We start from the raw sequence: 12,437 nt of genomic DNA on the forward strand, positions 1-12,437 counted from the left end.
CCTGCTGGGAGGTCTCTCCCAGTCAGGAGGCATGGGGATCCGGGACCCACTTGAGGAGGCAGTCTAAGAGCTCGAGCGCTGTGCTGGGAGAATCCTCCTTTTCAGGATCTGCTGCTCTCTTCAGAGCCAGCAAGCAGAAATGTTTAAGTCCACTGAGGCTGTGCCCACAGCTGCCCCTTCCCCCAAGTGCTCTGTCCCAGGGAGGTGGGAGTTTTATCTATAACCCCCTGACTGGGGCTGCTGCCTTTCTTTCAGAGATTCCCTGCCCAGTGAGGAGGAATCTACAATGGCAGTCCGGCCACAACCGCTTTGCTGCACTCTGTTGAGTTCTGCTCAGTCCAAACTTTCCAGCCTCTTTAGCACTGTCAGAGAAAAACTGACTACTGAAGCCTCAGTAATGGTGGACACCCCTTCCCTCACCAAGCTCAATCATCCCAGGTTGACTTCAGACTGCTGTGCTGGCAGTGAGAATTTCGAGCCCGTGGTTCTTAGCTTGGTGGCCTCCATGGGAGTGGGACCCGCTTATCGAGACCACTTGGCGCCCTGGATTCAGTCCTCTTTCCAGGGGAGTGAACAGTTCTGTCTCGCTGGGGTTCCAGGTGCTACTGGAGTATGAAGAAAAAATTCCTGCAGCTATCTCGGTGTCTGCCCAAACAGCTGCCCAGTTTTGTGCTTGAAACCCAGGCCCCTGTTTGTATAGGCACACAAGGGAATCTCCTGCTCTGTGGATTGCAAAAACTGTGGGAAAAGCATAGCATTTGGACCGGATAGCACAGTGTCTCACCACTTCCCTTGGCTGGAGGAGGGAGTTCCCTGGCTCCTTGCACTTCCCGGGTGAGGTGATGCCCCAGCCTGCTTCTGCTCGCCCTCCGTGGGCTGCATCCACTGCCTAACCAGTCCTAATGAGATGAACTGGATACCTCAGTTGGAAATGCAGAAATCACCCGCTTTCTGCATTGGTCTTGCTGGGAGCTGCAGACTAGAGCTGTTCCAAGCAACCCCACTTTCTCTCTTTTTGCTCCTCAAAGTCACTAAGGTCTTAAGAGCTAACACTGAAGATCAACTTTGTATTTGTATACATGTTTTATTACAGAAAATTTAAAACATATACAAAATAAAACAGTATAATACAACTGTTATCCAGGCTCAACAACCTGTGCCAAGTTTGTTTTATCCATACTTCAATGCATTTTCTTCCCAGACTTTATTATTATTTTTTTCTGAAATAAGATGTGTGCTAATTGAAGGTAAAATCTTGGCTGAGCACAATGGCTTAAGCCTGTGTAATTCCATCCTTTTGGAATGACAAGACAGGAGGCTCACTTGAGTGTCGGAATTTAAGAGCAGCCTGGGCAACATAGTGAGACCACATGGCTACTAAAAATACAAAAAAAAAAAAAATGAGGCATGATGGTGCATGCCTGTATTCCTAGCTACTTGGGATGCTGACATAGCAGGATCCCTTGAGTCTGGCAGGGTGAGGCTTTAAGTGAGATGTGATTGGGCAGCTACACACAAGCCTGGGTGACAGTGAGACTGTCTCAAAAAAAAAAAAAAAAAGAAAGGTTTACTCTTAACTGTACATTTTTAAACATCAGTACACATATATAAACAATTTTTCTTTTAAGAATAGAAGTACCCAAGTTAATAATCATTAACGTGAACCCATTTGTTACTCAGACTTTATCTTTTAATTAGTTTTCCTTTTTTTAAATAAGATGTGAGCTCATTGAAAGGACCAATCTTGGCCAGGCATAGTGGCTTGCATTTGTAATTCCATCCCTTTGGGAAGCCAGAGCTCACGAGTTTGAGACCAGCCTGAGCAACATAACAAGACCTCACTGGGGCAACGTAGTGAGACATCATCTCTACAAACATTTTTTAAAAATTAGTTGGGCATGATGGTGCACACTTGTAGTCCCAGCTATTTGGGATGCTGACGTGGGAGGATCGCTCGAGCCTGGGAGGTCAAGGCTGCAGTGAGCTGTGATTGCACCACTACACTCCACCCTGAGTGACAGATTGAGACGCTGAGAAAAAAAGGTACAATCTTAACTGTACCTGTTTGACACATCAATACATCCATATAAACAATCCCTTTCGTAAAAATAAAAGCACCCCACTTAACAATATTGATACGCATGGGAATTACCTATACATTTTTTATTTCTTTTAGTTTGGATTTTTATTGAAAGGAAACACCTAGAAACATTATGTAAAATCTAGATTTTGAAAAAAATAGACCTGAACTTGGTTTGAGAATTTCAAAATAGACATGAGTTTTCTCTGAGAATTTGTCTTTCTAACAACGTACAGATCTTACAGCACATGGTAGATACAAGGACTCTTTTATCTAAAATAAATAAAATTTGACGAATAAACATTTTAAAATTTGACCTGTGGCTAAAGGATGAATCAAAACACCTGTGCAATGGGTTATCTGTAGAAGTATATTTTAATGACAAACTATTAATAACCAAAAAAGTTATAATAAGTTATTAACTAACATGAGCAAAATTCCTATTATGGTATCTATGAAAATGCTTTCTTAGAGTAAAATATTCTCTTATCTTGCAAGGGCACTGGTTAATAACAGCAAAGATTTGGAGGTCAATGTCTCATAAAGTAAGTAGCAGACCCCTTTCACACCCATAGCTGGCCTTCAGAGTTATCGAAAAAATGGTCATTTACACAAGAGCAGATAATTTTCTTAGGTTCTATTAAGTTTATATGTTAATGTTGTTACAAAATTTAACTCAGTTTTCTTATAAGATTATCTGACAAAATTTTATATGTTATAATATCACAATATATTATGTAATATCATGTAATATAATAAAATTTTGTCAGATACAGTGTCATATATATAATTTGTTATTTCATAAAACATATACAAAAAAACAAAATTTTATGTTATGATATCACAATGTATTATACCATATATTATATACGATTATATATCATGTATTATATTATGATATCACAATGTATTATGATATATATCGTATATATAATACATGATATATCACAATATATTATGACATTATTATATATTATGTCTGACATATATTATATCACAATATATTATATAATATGATATAATGTTACATTATATTTATTATATGATATTATATTATGTTGCATTATATATTATATTATATAGTCCAGCTAATTGACATGGCCCAGCAGACTGCCCAGGGTGTGAACTACCTCCATGCCAAGAATATCATCCAAGGCGATCTCAAGTCTAATAACATTTTTCAACACAAAGATGAGTGACTCTCGTCTGGCCACAGTGAAGACAGAGTGAAGCAGGGCCCAGCCCTTGGAGAAGCCTTCGGGTTCTGTTTTATGGATCGCAGCTGACCTGAACCCCTTCAGCTTCCAGTCGGACGTCTATGCCAGTGTGGCTGTGCTCTAAAATCTCACGACTGGCTCACTGCCTTACAGCCACATTGGCAGCTGTGACCAGATTATCTTTATGGTGGGCTGTGACTCTTCATCCCTGGACCTCAGAAAAATCTCCAGCAACTGCCCGAAGCCATGTGGTGCCTGCTGTCTGACTGCCTCATGTTCCAGCAAAAGGAGTGGCTCCTTTTGCCCCAGACTCTGGCCACAATTTTTCTGCTGCAAGGGTCGCTCCCCAAGATGGAGGGGAATACCTCTAAATCGTCCTTTTATCAAACCCAAGCTGATGAGTTTCCTTCCTGACTACTCAACACAGGCTGTCTTGAGCCTGACCTTACTCCCAGCCACTAGGGAGCCAATCTTAGCCCACCATGCCAAGGAGCCCTGCCCACCAACGAATCAATGTTTTATCTCTGTCCCGAAGTTGCATCAGGATCTCATATCCCCCACCCTGTTAGATGAGGGGGTCCCGATGTGCTTTCCCAGTTCCTCCAAAATTGGAAAACTCTTAAAGATTGAGCCCCTGTCCCCCTCCATCATTTTATTTTTTGGCTTAGAAGATACCTCTAAATTGGGGGAACTCCTTCATCTCTCATGGCTAAAATTTGTAGCAGGGATTTCACTCAGAACCTCTATGGGATTTGTGCCTGATGTGACTTCCACTGGACTTTGGGGTTCTCAACACATCATGTATTTTGGGGGTTCCCTTTTTGTCCTCTCCTCCATTCAAGGACTACTGTCTTACTTCATTAAAATACAGAGAATTTTGCTGAAAAAAAAATAAAGTGTTTCAAATAAAACCTTCCCAACCTTTGCCTCTGGGGAAAACATAATTTTATTAAATTATTTATGTATGTATTTGACCTCTGCTCTAAAAAGAGACACTACTCACTTCACACAAGGCTGTTAGTTATTTTAAAACATCCTTGAAAATATTGTCCAAATGGAAGCTTATATAAGATGTAAAACAAATTAACCAACAGGTCTATAAAAATTGGCTCCCAACAGAGTACAACATACACTTAAAAATACAGAAATATTGGTACAAACATTACAGAAACATTGTGAAGCTTTCTCAAATAATTAAAATAGAATTGCCATATTATTCAGCAATTTCACTTCCAGATATATAACCAAAGAGAATAAAATTAGTATCTAAAAGAGACATCTGCCCTTCTGTATTCATGGCAGAATTATTTACAATGACAGAGACATGCAAACAATCTAGGTATCCATTAATAGATGAATGGATAAAGAAATTATGGAATATTTATATAATGGAATATTATTCAGCCATAAAAAAGAGAATTCTGCCATTTGCTACAAAACGAATGAACCTAGAGGACATTAGGTTAAATGAAATAAGCTAGACACAGAATGACAAATACTGTTTGATTTCACTCATATATGAAGCCAAAAAAGTCAAAGTCATAGGAACAGAGAGTCCACAGTGGTTGCTAGGGGGTGGTGGGTGGCAGAAATGAAGACACGGTGATCAAAACTTTTAGATATAAAATAAACAAGTTCCAGTGATTTAGTGCACAGCATGGATGTTCACGAATGTTGTCTTAGGCTATCCCTATTTCTGTAATAAAATACTTTAGAACAGGTAATTTATATAGAGTCTAAACTTACTTCTCACAGTTACAGAGGCTGAGAAGTCCAAGACCAGGGCACTAGCAGATACACATAATATAGTACCTGCTAATTACATTAATTTGATAATTACACCATATATATGTATGTAGGTAGGTATTGGAGCTTCACATTTTAACCTTATATTCATTTTCTGAAAACGTTACTCCTGTACAACTTTATTCTGTCTTTCCCTCCTAGTTTGGGTACTAATGTTTAAATCTACATATGTTACAAACACAACAGTTTGTAGTTATCTGCTTACATAATTTTATTTTTTAAAATAAGCTGAAATAAGAAAAAAGAGCACTTGTGTATTTACAGGTTTGTTTTGTTAAACTTCTTATTATTCATTATGTTATTGTAATCCTTCGCTTTTTCTGATGTATTTTTTTAAATCTTTGTAGATACAAGTTATTATCTGGAAAGATTTTCTTAGCCCAATATATCTTTTCTTGAACCCACTTTCTCTGTGCTGTAATTGGCAAATAAATTAAATTTCTTTATGTTATAGCACTGAAGATCCCATTACAAACAATATTACACAGTTGCTTTTGACAATCAGATAATATGAGAAAAAATATTTCTTATATTGCCTTAAATATTTGTTACATTTACTAGTCCTCTTTGTCTTTTGGGGGCATTAAAATTGTCTGGGATTACTTGCATTCAGCCTGAAAACTTATTTCTATTCTTTCTCAAATGATCTGTCTGCTATCAAAAAATTGCCTCAGCTTTTATTTACCTGAAATGTCTTTATTTTTTATTTATTTTTAATTGATAGTTTTTCTGAGGATAAAATTTTTAGTGGACATTTTTTCATCTTTGAGCATTGAAATATGTATACATTCTTAGAAGTTGAAAAGCTTTTAAGAAGAAAAAAAGTTTTGATCTGAGAATGTTCAGTGATTTGAGGAATTCAGAAGGGAAGGAAATGCTTTCTGATGAGTGAGCCACAAGTACTCTATGAGTATAGATAATGTGCACCCTACATGGGTGTGATTGTGGATGTATGGAAGTTTCAGATACGTATAACTTACTTGTTGTAAGATAAAATGCTTAGGCTACATTTTAAAGAATTTATTTAAAGATAGTCCAGGTTAATCAGGATAAATGGGTAAAATTAAAATGATAATATTGGTAATAATTTTGACCGTGCAATAAATAATACTGATGATAGGATATCTATTGCTTTTTCAGATATATAAAATATGATTCCTCTTCACCATTAAGACGACCATAGTCCACTTATGACACTATTAAAAATTGCCCTTTTTTTCCAAGCTGGTATTGGACTCACAGCCAACACCTTCCTCCTTTTCTTCTGTATCTGCACACTCCCTCTGGACTGCAGGCCTAAGCCCACTGACCTCATCACCTGTCACCTGGCCCTTGTCCACTTAGTGATGCTCCTCACTGTGAGCTTCTTGGCATCTCTGGACCTCTTTGAGTCACAGTATTTTCAGAATGACTTCAAGTGTAAGGTATTCTTCTACATGCATAGAGGGATGAGGGCTCTCCATCTGCACCACCTGCCTCCGGAGTGAGCTCCAGGCTGTCACCATTACCCCCGGCACCTCCTGGTTGGCAAGAATTAAACAGAAATTCACACATTGCATCTTTCACTTCTTGGGGTTCTCAGTTTCTTTCTCAGTAGTAACCTGCCCTCCTCCACTGTGGCCTCTTCTAATGTGACCGATAGCAATGTGCCAAGTATCAGTAAATACTGTTCACTTTCTTACATAAGCTACATCATCAGGAGTCTGTCTTTCATGCTGCCACTACTTGCAGATGTCTTCTTTGTAGCAGTCATGTTGCTCTCAAGGGCATACATGGTAATTCTTTTGTCCAGGCATCAGAGACAACCCCAGTACCTTCCCAACACCAACCTGTCTGCGAAAGCCTCCCCAGAGAAAAGGGCCACCTAGACCATTCCCATGCTGGTGAGTCGCTTTGTGGTCATGTATTGGGTGGGCCTCATCATCTCATCCTCCTCAACCCTGTTATGGGCTTATGACTCATTCATCATGGGTGTCCAGATGCTTATGGGCAATTTCTATCTGTTAGCCCTTTTATGCTAATTAGTTCTGATAATAGAATAATCAAAATTTTGCATAATGTGTTATATAAATATCATAGATGATAATAAAGTATGACAATAATTATCTGAAAAACAGATTTGGACATCAAATAATTCAAGAAGCAGGTGATTTTATATATTATTTTATTACACTTTTATTTCATCTAAATACTTTTGAAAACTATGCTGCCAAGAACTTGGTGGTTTCTTTAAAGTCCACTGTCATAGTCCCCTGTGTCCACAAGTTTCTTATATTTAATTTTGATCCCTTAAGTTTTATATAAGACAACTTTTCTATCTTCTTGAAGTGTACACTTAAGATGCTCCTGTTGGTAGATAAAATTTCTCTTTGTGTGTGTGTGTGTTTTACTTCTGAAGGTTATTTAGTTTACCCTTATTTATTAAATATATACTAGCTATGTATTCAGTTATAGGTTGAACAATAATTTTTCAGCACTCTTAATATTTCCTTCTCAGTTTTCTGGCTCTGCCTGGGCTGTGGAGATTTCACTCTCACATGTGTAGATTCTCTCTCTCTCTCATGGCTTTGAAGTTTCTTCATTCTCTTTGGTGTTATGCAGTTTGACTTATGGTGTTGGATATCTTTCTTTATTGCTTTTTCTTTTTTTAATTTGGTGACGGAATCTTGCTCTGTCACCCAGGCTGGAGTCTTGGCTCACTGCAACCTCCGCCTCCCGGGTTCAAGCGATTCTCCTGCCTCAACCTCCGGAGTAGCTGGGATCACAGGCAGCTGACACCATGCCCGGCTAAGTTTTTTGTATTTTTTTGTATTTTTAGTAGACACGGGGTTTCACCTTGTTGGCCAGGTTGGTCTTGAACTCCTGACCTCAAGTGACCCGCCCTCCTTGGCCTCGCAAAGTGCTGTGATTACAGATGTGAGCCGCTACACCCAGCCTCTTTATTGCTTGCTTTCAGGCACAGTGTCTCTTTTAGGCACATGTCTGGTTTTTACTTTTAGAAATTTGTAAATAATTATTTATTAGTATGACTTATTATTTGTATGAATTCAAGTGAAATAATTGTGCTTTATTCTTTGTCATTCTATTCTTCACATATGTATAATTACATTCATATTACTATTATTTTGTTTCTCTTTCTTTTATTTGGTTATATTCGTTCTGCTCAAAATTTCAGTTCATTAATCCAGTTCACTAATTCTCTCATCAACTTAGTCTAATTTTATAATTAACTCACATATCGTATATTAAATTTCTTTATGTTTAAATTATTCCATTTCTATTTGACTCTTTTCCAAATTTCCTCATTCAGTTTATAGTTTCCCGCTCTTTCAAAAATTATTTGGATATCATCTTTTCCTCATTTGTTTTTACCTAAACATTTAAAATATTTAAATTTAATATTTTATATTAATATGTACAAATATAAATATATTTATAATACTTTTTAAATTTAAAATATTACAAATATATTTCCCGTATGCAAAGTTTATGTGATATCAAATTTCTTCCAACCGGGCCAGGCACAGTGGCTCATGCCTGTATTGGGAGGGAGAGGCAATCCGATCACTTGAGGCCAGGAGTTCCAGACCAGCCTGGTGAACATGGTGAAACCCCATCTCTACTAAAAACACAAAAATTAGCTGGGCATGGTGAGGCATGCCTGTAACCCCAGCTACTCGGGAGGCTGAGGCAGGAGAATCACTTGAACCCGGGAGGCGGAGGTTGCATTGAGCCTAGATCGGGCCACTGCACTCCAGCCTGTATAACAGAGCAAGACTCTGCCTCAAAAAGAAAAATCTTCTAACCCTTTTTCCTCGTAGCTTATTTTCTTCTGTGCTTCATACTTTTTATTTATTTTTTATTTTTTACAATAGGATCCGGTTTATTCTGCCTTGGCAGGGTGATCCTGAGAGTGGTGGGTGTCACCCTCTCCTGGGCAGAGGGAGGGGCCGTGGGCCAGTCAAGCCAGTGGTAGGAGAAGCGCTGGTGAGGGGCGGAATTTGGGGTTCAGGGGTGTAACCCCAAGAATGCAGTGAAACCAGGCCGAGGCCCAGAGGCAGCTGTGGTAGGCCAGGGCAGGGTGGAAGGCAGTGGACTGGGCCCGGGCCGGGATGACAGGGCCAAGGACTCAGGCCACACTGGCATCCCGGGAGGCGGGGCGCAGTGTCGCATGACGTAGAAAATGAATCACAGGCCCAGGGCTCACAATAAGCACATGGACAAGTGGGCACAGACTCACAGGCCAGATGGACCTCCAGCCACGGCCGGGCCAGACTTGTGGACACAGGCGCAGCGTCACATACAGACCACGGGGAGACATGGCACTAGGGGACAAACGGACGTGACACCACAATGCACAGGGCAGGCCACAGAGCTCGAGGGACGTGGGCAGGGGCCTTTTGGCATTTCTGCGCTGGAATCATGTGAGACAAGGGTGGTGGCCGCTCTGGAGGTGCCTGGGGGGTTCCCTCATGAGCCCTCTGGGCTTAGTCCATCCTCCACACTGTTGTGCAGCTTCTCCACCTCCTGGTAGAGGATAAATACTGTTACCCTTATCCCTGGTCACATCCAGGGAGACGCGGTCCAGCGGCCCAGGCGGGGGACAGTGCCGTTCTAGAGGTCCTTGAGCCCCTCCTTCCTCAGGATCTGCAGTCATAGGCCGGTGTGTTCCGCATTTGTGCTGCTCCAGGCCCCGCATCCGGGTCTCGATCCCATCCAGAGGAGCGTTTCCCAAGACACTGGCTGCGCCCACAATGGCTCCGAAGACCCCAGCGACCAGCGCGGGTCCATGGGCTTGCTGGGGTTGTCCCCTCGGTACCAGCTGTGCAGGGAGGTCAGGAGGAGAAGCAGACGGCCTGGTTCCAGCCCTGCTTCAGCGTGGGTGCCATGAGGCCCCGGTGAGTCCCCTTGTTCTCGCACAATCTCTCTAACCTGGTGGGAGACTCCTCTGCACTGGAGGTCTGGGAAGGTCTGGCCGTGGATGAACTTCACCTTGATGGTGTCCATGGAACATACGACCACCATGGCCTCGGCCACGCCAGCGCCCTGGCCGCACCGCAGCCAGCGCTGCCGTCAGGCCGTCCCTGGGCATCCCGCGTCTGGCTGCTGTGGAACTGGAACATTCAGAACCCAACGCCGCCCTGGAGACAAGAGCCGCAGAGCAGGGAGCTGAGGCCGCGGTGCCGGCCCCCGACGCCATGACCGCGACAGTGCGCACGCGGGATCCATGCGCGGTGCCCGGCTGGTGCCAGCGCTCGTCCGGCTGCAGCTACGACCTCCCGCGCTCCGTGGGGAGCGGACGCCCATTTCAATGCCGCCGGCCAGGCCGCCTGCCTGGTGTCGCCTTCCCCGGAGCCTCCGCTGCGCCTTCCCGGACGCGGCGCGGCGTGGCCACGGCGGGCGGGAGGCGGGCGCCCGCTGTGATCTGAAGTCCCAGCCTCCTAAACTCCGCAGTGGGACCTTAATTTGGTTTTAACACAAATGAAGATCTCACTAAAGATAAAAAGGGATGTCTTGGCTTCTAATTTTTGTTAAAAGCAATAGCATATGTTGTATAGGATAGTGCATTGGGGTAAATCTTTTTTTAATTATTTTTATTTTTTCATCAGCCCACTGACATTGAAAGGGGATAGTTTTTAGGTTATTGACGAGCAGTTTTCTCTCAGATAACTGCCTTAGTATAGGGGTTTGTGGTCACGTTGATGAGAGCGTAGGCTGGGGTTAAAAGTCGTTATGGCAGTAACAACCTTCTGAGGACCAGGAAATTCAAATCCCTCTCATGATACTTTGCTAATATCTCCCGAGTTTGCTGTGCCTTCCCTTTGTGCCTCTTCCCACACGTGGTTTCTTGCACTTGGCCCAGCTATATTCCACTGTTTTGACTCCATGCTTCTTAGCCTGGTGGCAGTGGTGAGGGAGTGAGGAGATCTCTAATGTTCTGAGGAAGCCTCAGACTTAGCACTGTGAACTGGGGTGTGGCGTTACTGACCATTGAAGAGTTTCCTGCCCATCCTGTACATGCAATGCCAGGACAAGGGCACATTCCTGTCCCTCCTTGTCCATGGTAGGGGAAACGTGCTCCTTCTCCATGCTCTTAACTCCCAGTTGAAGTGGGCCTTGAACAGTGCCCTGTAAATTAATGGTTTCTTTTCTTTATGGGAGATGCATCTGTGCAGAAATGCGGGTGTTGGCCTTGTTCCTTCACCCTCAGTTCCATGAGTTTTTCCCCAGTGCCCTTTGGCTCAGGTTTGGATGCTCTTTCTCTGCAGATTAGGCCTCATGTTATATAGGAGAGATGTGAGGGCTGTGTCTCCAGAGTTGCAGTAGTGGATGGGATAGTGGTCCCTCCCCATCAGCACTGTGGGGTAAGCATCCTCAGGATTCTACCCCCATCTTCCCTGACAGGCCTTGTAGGGTTCCTAGAAAAATTATACACAACGGTATAAACCCTATGTCTGTAGACTCCAGGGTTTCTCATTCTCCTCACCCACCCACACACAGCCACCAGGAACTAGTTCAAAAGTTCTGGCTTAATTTTACCAGTTTACATGGTCTTCAGGGTACACATAAAAGCCTGGAGCCTGTGTGACCTGCAGGCTTTCTGCATCCCCTGATGTTGGGTTTGTAGTCTGCCCTGTGACCTCAGTTCTTTAAAGGGCTCAGGAGAAACCATCCATTCATTTGAAGTTTCTCCAGCATTTTTGTTTGTTTGTTTAATGTGTAGGAGCAACTCTTTGTCAGGTCTCTATATCTACAAACTTAACTCAGAAACTAATATTTTTAAATATATTTCTTTTCTATCATACTTCTAGTGCTCCTCTACCTATGCTAATTGTTCTTCAGTATTTTTTATATTTGTATGTCTTTATCTATTTTAAAATCAGGTTTAATTGCTTCTTAATCGAATTAATAACTTTTCATTTATTTCCCTATGTAACTTTCTTTTCAGACGTTTAAAGTATTGCTGTGTGTTTCAAGTGGAGGAGGTCATATTACAACTGACATTTATCCTTGACTACTGGACATATCACACCAGCCCTGATTGCAGTTATACTTGAAGCCAGATCTACCCTTAACGTATATTCATTTTACTATTCAATAAATATTAACTTATCATGAATGGTATATATTGTTACAGTTGTAGGTTTATGGACCTGAATAGACAATAAAATAAATAAAACCCAAATTACATGGCTTCAGGGGGGTATAACTTTTTATTAAGTTTTTAGTTAAAACATTTTTGCCTTTCTGTGATTTGCAACTTTGAGTGATTGCCTTGAAAAAGGAACCAGAGTTGAAACTGAAGTAGTAGGTGTTGGTGAGATTTTGATGGC

At 41.8% G+C, this 12,437-nt stretch overlaps 3 pseudogenes; 2 read left to right on the forward strand and 1 right to left on the reverse strand.

Annotated features, from left to right (window-relative positions):
* The first annotated feature begins 286 nt into the window (after positions 1-286).
* Positions 287-3,959, forward strand: LOC134810613 (serine/threonine-protein kinase A-Raf-like; annotated as a pseudogene).
* Positions 3,960-6,449: 2,490 nt separating this feature from the next.
* Positions 6,450-7,186, forward strand: LOC129144486 (vomeronasal type-1 receptor 94-like; annotated as a pseudogene).
* Positions 7,187-9,588: 2,402 nt separating this feature from the next.
* On the reverse strand, positions 9,589-10,294 carry LOC134810537 (tricarboxylate transport protein, mitochondrial-like; annotated as a pseudogene).
* Positions 10,295-12,437: the final 2,143 nt, after the last annotated feature.

Source organism: Pan troglodytes, chromosome 6 (genome assembly GCF_028858775.2).
Source record: "Pan troglodytes isolate AG18354 chromosome 6, NHGRI_mPanTro3-v2.0_pri, whole genome shotgun sequence".
In the NCBI taxonomy this organism is placed as follows: Eukaryota; Metazoa; Chordata; class Mammalia; order Primates; family Hominidae; genus Pan; species Pan troglodytes.